Source organism: Eschrichtius robustus, chromosome 4, assembly GCF_028021215.1.
Source record: "Eschrichtius robustus isolate mEscRob2 chromosome 4, mEscRob2.pri, whole genome shotgun sequence".
Classification (NCBI taxonomy): domain Eukaryota; kingdom Metazoa; phylum Chordata; class Mammalia; order Artiodactyla; family Eschrichtiidae; genus Eschrichtius; species Eschrichtius robustus.
In genome coordinates, this window is record NC_090827.1 from 120,903,092 (window position 1) to 120,916,188 (window position 13,097).

General features: G+C 41.8%; 1 protein-coding gene across 5 annotated transcripts in view; it reads right to left on the reverse strand.

The window, feature by feature from the left end:
• Window positions 1-13,097, reverse strand: part of LEF1 (lymphoid enhancer binding factor 1) — a 115,912-nt gene that overhangs the window by 40,312 nt on the left and 62,503 nt on the right. The window lies entirely within an intron of this gene.

Sequence of the window (13,097 nt, forward strand, 5' to 3'; positions counted from 1 at the left end):
TTAAAAAGCATTGCAGAAATCTTCTGGGAAAAAAAAAAAAAAATTTATTTTGCATGCCTTTCTCATTTCCAGAGCACCACCTTAAGGAACCTGCTTTAGCAGGCAGCATCTTCTTAATGTCTGACCTATCCCTCCAGTCATATAGCTCCGAATCCGGTGCCATGAATTTTTTGTTAAATTATGCTATCCTTGCTCTCCTCTTAATTTTACGGTTTTCAAGACAGATTTGCTTTCCTGTGGGAAGGAGATAAGAAGCTGAGGATTTTCATTTAAGCTCTGGCCTTGTCTTATACTTTGCAAGATGGATAGCGGAAGCAGTACTAGTAGGTGTGTTAAAGCCAACAAGGATTATGTCTATTTTTGTGGCCAAATAATAAAAGCAATATGAAATCTCAATAATATGAGCGAGCCCACTTCCAGGGTTTGTATCTTGCCTCCAGCTGATCACCTCTGCTACATATACAAAAGAGTCCAACCGACACCACGGATGCTTGGCACGTCGCCCTCACAGTCAAGCGTCCTCAGCCCTAAACGGTGGGCTTCCTCTGACATCAGGAGCTGCTGCCCTCTGATGCTACACGCACACACAAGGCGAGAAGCCTGGCACTGCGACTTTGTGTAAGTTTTAAGACAGACAATATAACCATTCTTTTTTATCGCCCACCTTAGGGTTTTTTCTTTTTTTGAACCTTTTATTTTATATTGGAGTACAGTTGATTAACAATGTTGTGTTAGTCTCAGGTGTACAGCAAAGTGATTCAGTTATACATATACATGTATCTTTTTCAAATTCTTTTCCCATTTAGGTTGTTACATAATATTGAGCAGAGTTCCCTGTGCTCTACAGTAGGTCCTTGTTGGTTCTCTCTTTTAAATACAGCAGTGTGTGCATGTCAGTCCCAAACTCCCAATATAACCATTCTTAATTCTAGTCTTCTAATCTCCAAATAACAATGTGCTGTATATTGGGGAGGGGAGTGTGTGAGGAGAGAAATAACTAATCGACTACTTAGCTTCTATAGACAAACTTATGTAACTACATTCTAATGCCTAGTTACAGGTATACATGTGGGCACATGTGTATATTCACTAAGCACCTAAAATGTGCCAAGCACTATTCTAGTGCGGATGGCCAATACAGACAAGGTCCCTGTTCTCACGCAGCTTCCTTTCTAGGGGCCTGGAAATGGGGATGCGGGTATTGGAGACAATAAATAAATAAATAAATGTGTAAAAAACAAAACAAAAACCCCAAGCAAAATCTGAAAAGACGACATCAAGTGCTATGAAGAAGAGGAACCAGGTGATAGAAGAGACAGTGTATATCTAATCATATGCCTTCGTATCACATTAAAGCTGTAAGAAACCGAAAGTTCATTTAGTCCAAGATCCTCATTTTCTAAGACAGGAAGCTGAAAAACAGAGGTCACCAGGAAATGGGTGATCAAGCCATGACTACTGTCAACACCTGCAGTAAGACAGCCTTGCTCACTACACAACTCCGGTAACGCAGGGCCACTGTGAGGAAAATGGGAATGGAGACCCCAGGGGCACTTAAGAGAGTGGAACCAAGCAGTAGAGAAATACCATCTTTTCGGCTCCTACTCTGTGCTGGGAACTGTGCGCCTAGTACTGTACCTAATGGGACCCCAGTCTCCTGACTCCCCCTCTGGTGCTTTTCCCAGCACACAGCTCCCTGTAAGGGAGGGAGGAAGGGCAAAAACCACTTCGATCCTTTTTCACTCACAGGGACAGTCAGGTTAAGTCTTAGCTTCCAGAGGAGAGCCAACATGTACTCCCAGCATGTGTCCTTTCCTTGATCATCTCAGGAGAGCAGCATGCACGATTCCTCCACCTTTACAAGATACCTGGCAGCCTTAAGTCGTCCCAAATTCTCCACGCCTGCTCAGAGAGAAGTTCAGCAACTTGTCTACGCTCATACGTCAGCAAGCGGCTGAGCCAGGCCACAGACCTTCATCTTCTGATTCCAGCTATACAGCTCAGGCAGGTGATCAGTCAGGTGAGCAAAGGAAAAAGATGGAAAGAGCAGGTACTGGAAAAGGGGTAGAAAATATCAAGGGTGGACTCGAGAACACAGCTCTCCTGCCTACGCCCAGCACCCTTAAGTGGCCATTCAGGAGGAATCCCGCATCTTTTCCCAAGATGGTGGAAAAACCACCATCAGGCCACCCGACCCGCGAAGCGCATAATGATTACAGTAACTAACACACAGCCAAGTACTTCCTATGTACTAAGCACTTTATGAGTATCTTTGAGGCAGATACGATCATTATCCTCCTTTTCCAGATGGGGGAGGCTGAGGCACAGAGAAGGTAAGTAACTTTCCTGAGGACCCAGAGCTAGTAAGTGGCAAAGCCAGGTTCAAATGCAGGAAGTCTGGCTCTAGAGGCCACGTTCATTACCAGTAGACCATGCGGCCTCCCTGAAGAGCCCAGCTCATAAAATCTTGGACACTGAGTTGACCATCTGGACCGTAGCTGACAGTATGTGACATCCATGAAATGCCCGTGTGGTCTCTGTCCCCCGCACAGGAATCACATCCGACAAAGAGGCACCTTAGTAGAAGCGGTCAGAGCTGGAGACTCAACTGCCACCTTTCTCTCCAGGACTGGAAAACATTCCAAGGAAGCTAGCTTGGCTGCCACCCAGGCTGGCCCCTGCAGGTAAGGACTTTTTCGGCATCACGGCCAATAAAACCCACACCTCCTGTGGACACGAAGTGGGTGCCACTTAGGGATCCTGAGAGTCACCCCCAAAGCAGCATTCCCAGAAACGACCCATTCACCGCTGGCAATAACTCGAGCTGTCGTGAGTGTCGTCAGCCTCTGAGGATGTGGTCTGGGAAGGACTAAAAAGTGGTTCAGCTCCCTCCTGGCTAAGGCCGTGGGCCTGCTGGTAAGTGGAGTAACCTGGGGGTGGGGGGAACCTGCTGGCCTGCTGGCTGGTGCCCGCTGTGTACATCTCCACACCTCCACTAAACCCACAGTGCAGGATCTGGCTGTGCATAAAGGTCCTGAGTTCCATTTCAATTGGCTGTGCATTTTATCAATAGTCCTCCTGGTAATAACCGAATCCAGGGGAATTTTGACACTCCACCAACTCACTGAGATGAGGAATTTCACCTGGCCTAAATCGTTATGGTGGCATTTTACTTTTTATAAAACTCTTAAGAAGTCTGGTGTTCGTGAAGTAGAAGCCGTGTAATTTCGTATCGTGCCTTCCCGTCCTCTTCTGAGATTCTGAGCTTCTCAAGCCTTCCCACAAAGAGGAGCAGATTTAATTTGCCCAAAAAGGATACAGTGATTCTTGAGTTCACTAGAACTCAGAAGTAACACTTGGTACTGGAAATCTTTCCTAAGATCCACCAAAGCTAAACACCTGACTCAGATCTGACGTGGCTGTCAAATGTAAGATGACTACCGGCTGTGGTGCAGCAGCTTTTTTCAGACAATGATGAGGTCCCAGACTTTGCAGACTTCCTGAGCAGGAACTGATAAAACTCTAAGGTTCGCAAAGGACAAATATTCCACGAGCCCACCTCTGGAGGCAAAGGGATGGTCTCTACTGGACACCTGGAATATTTTCCCTAAGAGAGGAAGGAACATGTTGTAGGGAAAGGAATTAATATGCACTGGACACCCACTGAGTGCCCGTCATTATGGCCATGCCTTTATATCTCTGGCTGGCACTCATGCACAGAGGTGGGCGGTATCATCTCTATATTTATAGATGAGAAGGCTGAGTCCTTTTGGACACAGCTAAGTAATAATCAGAGGAGAGAGAACCTGTGCTGGCACAACTGGGCACCCGTGTCCCTGACTGTCCTGCCCCACACTGCCCACTACTCAGCTCCTCTCTCCACCGCTGCTCCAAACCACCCTGCCAGCAGAGCATGGCCTGCCCTGGGCTCAACTGTAATGAAGGGTCTGGACAGGACAACGGGCCACTTGGAAAAGACTGATGTCACCAGCAGGACTCCAAACAGACTGATGGAATTGCTGATAAAATGAAAAGGTGTGACGCGCCCTCTGTGTTCCCACTTCTCTATAAGGTGATGATTTCTATAGGTTTCCTCACTTAAACCTAAAGTCACCCCTAAGTTAGGTGTTACAGTTTACGTTACACAGTGAAGAAAGCCAAGGTTCTGAGAGGGTAAGCAGTTTATACAAGATCACACAGGATGTTAAGCGGCAGAGACAGGATTTGGACCCAAGTTGGAGACTCTGAGGTCCACAGCTTGTATCCCAAGGAACCAAAACCAAACGGTGCCGGCATCCTCTGGTTGCCAAGTGGATGAGATGCGTAATAATACAGTTTAATATTCACGTACGTGGGAACTGGAGGCAGAGCGTTCAAACATTCAAATACCAGTTAGCTGCTATGCTTAGGTAACTCAATTTTTCAGAATCTCGGTTTTCCCATATGTAAAGTGGGTAGACTAATACCTCACAGAATGAAGGTGAGGATTAATGAACAATGCAAACAAAATATCTATCAAGTCCTGGCATAAAATATATGCTCAATAAATATTTGTGGAATGGATAAAGGGAAGAGGAAAGGGAAAAGAGGGCCAATAAGTGAATTACTCTGCTCCCCAAAGTTCAAATCACTCATCTCTAAGACACGGTACATTTTAGAATTTAGAACTGTGCTTTCTTTCAGAAGAATTACCCGCCAACTCTCCCTTCTGCAACTGGTTTAATAGGAAGACAACTGGATTCTCCTATCTGCTTTCACATTCAAATCTCCAATTTGATATGTTATTTTGGTTGAAATATAGGAAGAAAATCTGACCTCACATAGATAACATTGCTGAAAAGGGAAGGATTATTTTAATAATTTTTTCAGATAATTGTGGATCTTCGTCTTTGATACTAAACCAAAACTCAACAAGTGGTAGTTTAAAGGCTTGCTGCAATGTAGAATCAAAAGGCTTATCAATATATTTTTCCTACTCTTACATTAAAATCGATTGCTCTGTCTTGCACTTTGAATTCACCCCGGTATCATTTTGCATTGGGTCATTTGGAAAATAGCGTTCACTGAGTTGACATATTTTGTGACACAATATAAAAATCACATTCATTAATGTCATCTCTCATCTCATCAGAAAAGCTTTAAGGATTTGGGAAGTTATCAGGCCTACAGTAGTGGTTAACAAGTTTTCTAAAATTCTAATTTTTGCTTGAAAGCTCCAGTTTAATCACTGGCAACAAATGCTATCAAGTGTTTTCACTGAAGAGAGAGACTCACCTTACTCATTTGTGAGAAAGTATCTGCCAAATACCAAAGTCCAAAGAACCACAGTTTGTCTGTCACTTATGCAGTCAAGGGATCAAGATTTAATAAAATTAAAACATTTTCTACTGCTTCCTCAAGGATATTCTAAATGACACTGGCATTTTTTTCTCCCCTGGGAGGGTGTTGTGGTGCAGAATTCAGTGACTATTAGTACCATTTGGTGCCAAGGCACCAACAGTTTTACACACTGTTGCTCTTGGACCAATGATGCAAATGCCAACACACAGTGGAAAAGACAAATAATGTGTTGCCGTTATCACGACAGTAGTGCTGACCTCGTGGACACCCTATCTCAGGGAGCCCTTTGAAAACTGCTGCCTGTAGTAAAGTAATGGTACAGAAATAGTTGTTGACTGTGGATGATCCAAGCCAATAAGGTGAAAAGTATTATTTTTGTTAAGCTGAATTCAGAGAGAAATTGATTAATGGGTTACAAAGGTAGAATGCTTTCATGATGTGCTAAGTTACCATTTTTTCCTTCCTATTTGCTAGTATTATAAATCTGTAAATCAAGAGAAATTTGAAAAGCAAACAATCAAAACTAATATATACCACATCCTTTTAAATAACATTAAAATTTTTTTACACTCCTTCAACTCTTTTAACTCAGTATAGAACCCCAGAGACTTGTGTTCATTCATTCAATTTGAATTATTTTCTTCAAAGGAATTCTTGACACATAATAGCTGGGAATACGGATTTGCACCCTTTGGTGCTAAGAAGCCTTCTTCAACTTCCTCAGGTACACCAGTCATCTCTGGCTCTATGCTTGCAGCCCCAGGACATGACGCCATGCATTTACCACACTGCATTGTTACTACTTGTTTGTGCATCTGTTTCCTAGATAGAGATCAGGTCTTGGTAACTTATCGCCAGTGTCTAGCATGGGTCCCGGTAAAGTGGAGACAATCAGTACCTACTTCTTGTGACTAAAGGTCCGAATGAGGCTTTCAACACTAAGAAGTCAGCTCCGTTCAAGAAAGAATTCCTACCCTTAAATTAAAAACAGGGATTGATCCTTGTATTTTCTATTGCTGCCTAAAATATTATCGCAAATTTATCAGCGGCCTTAACACATCACAATGTATTGTCCCTCAGTTTCGGTGGGCAGGATCCTGGCATGGTGTGACCTGTTTCTTAGCTCAGGGTATCACAAGGGTTGGCCGGGCTGAGTTCCTGTCTGGAGACTCTGCCAGCTCACTCTTGCTGTTAGTAGGATTCATTTCCTTGTGGTGATCCCCATTTCCCTGCTGCTTGTCACGGGGGTGGGGGGGCACTCACATTCCTTGACAAGCAGCCCCTACGTTGAACATCAAATGTTTCTTGCTTTGAGTCTCTGATTTCCTCTTCTATGACCTCTGGAGAAACCTGCTTTCCAAGGGCCCCCCATGTCAGGGGTATGTCAGGCCTACCCCATAACCACTCTTTCCTAAAGCCAACAGTGAGAGTAAGACAGCAGAAGGGGGGGGTCAGCTCTGATCAGTTCAGGATGCTACAAGACCTGATGCCATCTGTTAAGACACAGATCACCCCCTTCACTTTCTCAGTTTTTCTCTGTTTGCAAAATGTTATCACCAATTAATCTTCAGCAGATAAAAATGAAGTACCATTACAAACGTTATTATCTGGTGTTATAGTTCTTCTGGCTACACTATAAAGTCCTGAGGTTTAGTTTTGTGTTTCCCTCCTCTCTTTTTCGCTCTTTTAAATCCAGGGACTACATCGTCAACAGCGTGTCACTCACACGCATCAGAGTTGACGGCAGTGGCGGCTCAGAGGGGAAGGGATAAGAGAGGATTCAGACATCTTCCCCTCCCCTCCTCCCAACGTCAGGGAAATCAGGGAGAGCTACGTGCAAGGAAAGTTCCAAGGTAACTACAGGGTCATGGCTTAAAGAACGGAAAAGGGCAATCACTAAACAGAGTTGAGGCTCCAAATAGATTTATTTTGAAGAAAACGTTAACAACCAACATATCAGATTTCGGCCAATTATCTGCCTTTTAAGAAAATTTTTAGAAAAATCATTATTTTATATTTAAGTGTAACTCTCTTATTACAAGGGTCTATCTAACCTGAAGCTTTTGGCTTAATTACCTGACCCTAAAGAGTCATATAATTGTCTTACCATTTATTAATCACTAATAATGCACTAAATGCTATATGAAATAAACATGGTAGAAGGGAAGTAAATCAAAGTTGTAGGTTAAAACCTGGATGCTTGAGTGAGAAAGACAAGAGAAGGGACATTCACGGAATATTTACTATATTCTAGGAACTACGAATGATACTTACACACTTGTGATCAAATTTATTTCCTCATTTTCAAATAAGGAAACAAACTGAGGCTCAGAAAGGTTAAGTTCTGCCCAATGTCACATAGGTTAGCTTGTAAATGTTTGAACCTGGATTAAATACAGATCTGTTCTATCCCAAACAGGTGAACTGTTCACTGTGAGCTGCTGAAAAGCATGGCAACAAGGGGAATAACTCATTCTGGGAGCCTAAAGGGGACCCACACATTTCAGTCACTGGAGTCTATAACTCAACAGACTGGGGTTAAGCCGAGAAAAGATCAGAGTAAAAGGGAAAATGACTTATAATTAGGTAAAGTTGCAACATCCTATTATTTGATTGATTTCACAGCGCTTTCACCACACCCCTAATCCTCTGAGTGCTGCATTTATTTTTCATGTTAAAGACTGTTCTTTGAAAATTAAGAGAAAGAACTGGAATCGTTCGAGATAAACAAACAAAGAACAAAACAAACAGGTTTGAGATTTACTGTGCTAGTGGTAAGACATTACGAGATGAGGCCAGACAGTGGCTAATTCAGAAGTTGAATAAAGGGATGAGGCGTGGGTGAAAGGAAGGATCACTAGATTCTAAGGAAGCAGGATAAGGAGGAGGAGGGAGACTGCCTGGGCTCCTAGCTGTAGGAGCGTGGGGTTCCGTGGGGTGCAGACGTATATGTAAAATTTTACAGTGGAAGGACACGGGGTAGAACAAGATGCCAATGGTTCGTAGCATTTTCTGGATCATAGACATCGTGATCTGATGAAAGCTGTGTGTAAACGTTTTTGTATACAAACACAATCACACGTTAATGGACTGGGGTGGGAGGTTTCAGTGTGTACAGGGGAGGACAGGGAACGGAGTAGCCCCTGGACCCTAGATTAAAAACTGCTGCCCTATTCTAAGAGAGAAGTGCTTTAGCAGTCACTAAATCATAAAAATTTATTATTATTAATAAGCTGGAGTTTAATTAGCATGTTGAAAGTAGTATTTGTGTGGGTCATTGGCAAATAATGAAAGGCAAACAAGTCAGTGAAGGTGGGTGAGAAGTCAGGGCCAGGGCCTTCTCTGTCTACCCCAGAGAGCACCGAGTAGAAGCAGCAGGCGATAGTTTCCTCTGTAGCCCAGTGACAAGGCTGTATAACGACAACAGGCAACAGGAAAGGGCAGAATGAGGCAACTCCAGGAGCTCTGGAACCAGAGAGGGAGGGTACTGCTTTGGGGTGAGTGGATCCCCAGAAGTTCTCCTCTGAATCTCATCAGCCATCAATCCCGAATGGAGTCGGTCAGGTTTTCTGGTGCTGGTCTGAGCACAGCCTGGTTAAAAAAGACTCTCTCCACCCACTGCCCAGGGATAGATATTCAAAGGGAAGGTTAAGTCTTCCTACTGCCACCACAGCAGAATCTGTCTATCATCCAGTTTCAGAGGGTTGGAAGATTTCCCCACGGCACTCACAACATCCAGTCCGAGAACCGGATGACCCTAGATCTCCTTGGGGGAGAGGGGAAGCGGGGAGCCTGCATGGGGTTGAGGGCAAGGAAGTCCCACAGCTACCCAGGAGAGCGGGTGAGTTGTTTTTATGTTCGGGCTGCAAACGGATGGTACAAAATTCCACAGGAGCAAAGGCCAACAGGCTTAAACCTGGTATTTTCATATTGAAAAGGGATCCTTCACACTTAAAGTAACTATGAAAAGCATGTGCCTTCTTTTAGTTTAGATAAAATTGATTTCTGTTTTAAGATCAGGTGTGAAGCATTTACAGAACAGTAATAAGAAGGCTTATGTGCCAATTTTGTCCCATCAAGCTGTCTCCGATTTTAATAAGTGCCATACGTGTAAAATATTCTCTGCTTAAAACTGGGTGTTTTGAAAAGTGAAAAGAGTAACATTTCAGTCTGTGGGGGACCCTCATTTTTTTACAGCATTTGCTAAAGAGTCTTTCAGAAATCAAAGAAAGAAATACAAATTATTTTGGGTTCAGCTACTAACAATAACACTCTAATTGAGAGCTACAGCTTATTAGGAAAAGCAAATCCTTTTCTATGAATGTGTAAATGTGATATTTACATTGTAAGATAAGCATTAAAGCTATTCTACAGAGCTACGCTGTCCTATATGGTAGCCACTGGTCACCAGCTTTTGAGGGCTTGAAATGTGGCTAGTCCAAATGTAGACAGGCTCTAAGTATAAAACGCACACTGGATTTCACACATTTAATGTGGAAAAAAGAATGTAAAATATCTCAGTAATTCTTCACATTGATTACATGTTGAAATAACATTTTGGTTATACTGTGTTACATAAGTTATTACTAAAATTGATTTTACCTGTTTCTCTTTACTTTTTTGATGGGGCTACTAGAAAACTTTAAATTACATGTATGACTTGCAGTTGTGGACTCCCATTATATTTCTAACAGACAGCTCTGCTTTACAGTTTGAAAATCTATAGGTAAGAATGCACCTTTCCCTATTATCCTCCAATTTGACTTAAAACAAATGAACAAAAAAAAAGACATATTAACAAAAGTTCGTTTTATGGAAAAGGAAACTTATGGATAAAGAAACTGAAAATCAGAAAAGTTTAGTGGTAGAGCTGGAAATTAAACATTGGATTCCAATATCCCATACTGAGGGCCAAGTCAGTAAGTTTAAAACCAAATATTTATATGACAAGTAGTATAAAACTATACATTTCATATTATAGCATGAAAGGAATTACTAAATGATATCTATCTTTTATAGGTCAGTGAGCCTTTTGAATAAATGGTGTGGCGCACAGCGATTATATGTAACTTCTTCAACTTGTCAGCGCAGATTACTTTTAAAAACACCTAATACACATTTTTAGATTCATTACAAGTTAATGGTTAACTCATTCCTTGATGGGTAACCATCTTTCCATCTCACATCAGAATACATTGTCTGAAAAAAAACAAAACCCAACACACTAGAGTTTATCTTGAGAGAAAATGATGCTGCAGACGTCACTACTTATAGGATATACTTTTATGAGTCAAGGAAAAAAACCTTTTGCTTGGGATTTGAAACCAAATTCTTAAATGAGTTGAAACTGAGGCATAAAACCTGAGTGACAAATGAAGTAGATTACATAAACAGGATTTTATGTAATTTACTACATTTTGATTCATCTTAAAGCCCACAAATAAGTCAAACTAGAACAGCAAACTTTCCTTGAAGATGTTTGTCTCAATGGTATAAAAAGAGGAAGCAAAATGTAAAGACCCTTTAAAAACTCAGTTCTATTCATATATTATAACAGAGAAATGCCCTATGGCCAGCGGAAAAGTATAGCAGCAAAAACGACAATAGCTATTCTCTGCTGGTGAAAAAGGATACTTCCACGAATATAAAATCAAAGATAAACTCTATTTTGTAGCATTTATTGTGAATAGGAAATTTCCTTTTTGGATTTTATTTTGCATCCTTTTTGGGAAAACTTGCTGATGAACTCAAGGCAGATACCGAATGCCTGATCTACAAACCTTTCCCAAGAGCAACCTAGGTTACTGTTTATTTACAGCAGTGTATTGGAGTTGGCTTCTACTAGCTCTCCAGAGCCGACTGCTAAATTTTCAGGAATTTTGAGAACCTGTTAATATTATGTTGGTAGCCTGAAATTGGCCATGGTGGGATTATTTATACCATGAAAATTGGCAAATATGAAAAGTCACTGCCACTTCCCCCCAAACTGGTTGTTAAACATGAAACAGCACACCACTGGCAAACACTGAATCCCTTCCTAAATTACCGGGTGAAACAAACTTTTTTTTCCCTCTTTCTCTTTGACAAGCAACAGGAACATGTTCTCGATCTTTGTCTGAAACCGTTCCAGAATAAGAAGTTTCAAAGATCGTCATTTGATGCGATCTAGGATGACCTGAGCCATGTCCCCAGGCCCTGCTAACGCTGGGAAAACGTGTGGCGGCTGGGCATTAACTACTCTGCCTGGTTCCCTGCCACTGGGCTTCAGCAGCACCGGGTCTCAGTCAGCAGACAGGAGGAGCTCCACCACGTGGCACTGACAAGAGTGTTGTAGAAGATTTGCGGGCATTTTCTTCCCTCCTCTCATGGAAATAGTTCATGCAGCCCAAAAAAAGGATAAAATACTTAATGGAATTACTTTTGAAAGTTATCCGTAACAAATGAATTTTACACAGAAAAGCAAATAATTGAAACTATGTCATACATGCATTAAAGAATGCAGCTTCCAACATGAGGGCGGTATATCAAAGAGCAATCGTCCAGACAAACTGCACAGAACCTGGTACTGGACTAAATATTAAAAAAGAGGGAGAGGAGAGGCTGTTGTCTTTACAGCACTTTTACTCAAGAAATAGGACATAAACACTCCGTAGAGAATATGAGGATCAACTTAGGGATCTCTGAAAGCAATTATGAATTTTAGGGAGAAGTGTAAAGGAGCAAAAATAATTTAAGGGCTAATTAAGGAATATTCTTAAGACACTATACTCTTTGCTTTAACAAAGCTTTTGCCTGGGTTTCTATACGAAGGCTGGGGGTAGTGGTCAGTTCGTGGGCAGATATTAATAGCATACTGGATTTGAAGTCGAAACACCTGGATACTATTCCTGGTCCTACTTGTTGTGTGAACTTCAGGCAAATGACATACCCTTTTTGTGTTTCAGATTGCTCATTAAATGAGGCTACTATTTTCCCCGGCTAAGTGTGTATAAGGATCAAGTGAGATCATGCAAGGAAACACTTTGCAAATGGTAAAACACTATGTAAATACAATAGTTAATTCCACTTTGGAAAAAAAGAAGTCATTAATCTCATTTCCTACATTGAGAAAGTTACTACCTGAGTCCACATGCATGAGTTTGGCGAATACCAGATAAAGCTAACTTAGAAATTTGCTGAAACAGTTAATAATGGCCTCAAAGAATCCTCTCAATCACTGCTTCACGGCTGATTTGCAGCCTTAAAGAAATCTCTACTCCCTATTAAGATAACTTCTTTGTGTAAGAATGTTTCTCTTCCGATGCAAATGTGCTACAATATGGTCTATCTAAATGCATGAAGAATATTTCAATTTACCTCTTTAATGTGTGTCACCTGCTCCATCTGAATACCAATATTTCAACGACGTTTGAAGGTAGTGGTTGACTTGCTAATACAGAAAGTGGAAATATATATGTACTGGGGGCCAAGAAAGCCTGAAGATGATCCTTAAACATAAGAGGGAGCAAGAAAGGTAAAGGCACGTGAGGAGCGGTAAGGCAAGGCTCTTAGGTGCAACGACTTGAAGTTTTTGAGTCTGAAGTTTTGGGATTGGATTCCTGCCATCAACAAATGATAAAAGTGTCGGCCTGAGTATCTTCAGTGCCCTCTCCAGTACCAACGACCCTGTGATCCCAAGGGTTTCTAAAGCTTTGAATTCCAACATTTTAATATTCTGTAGTTCTGACTCTTCTAGTAGTAGCTAGGAGGAAGGAAGA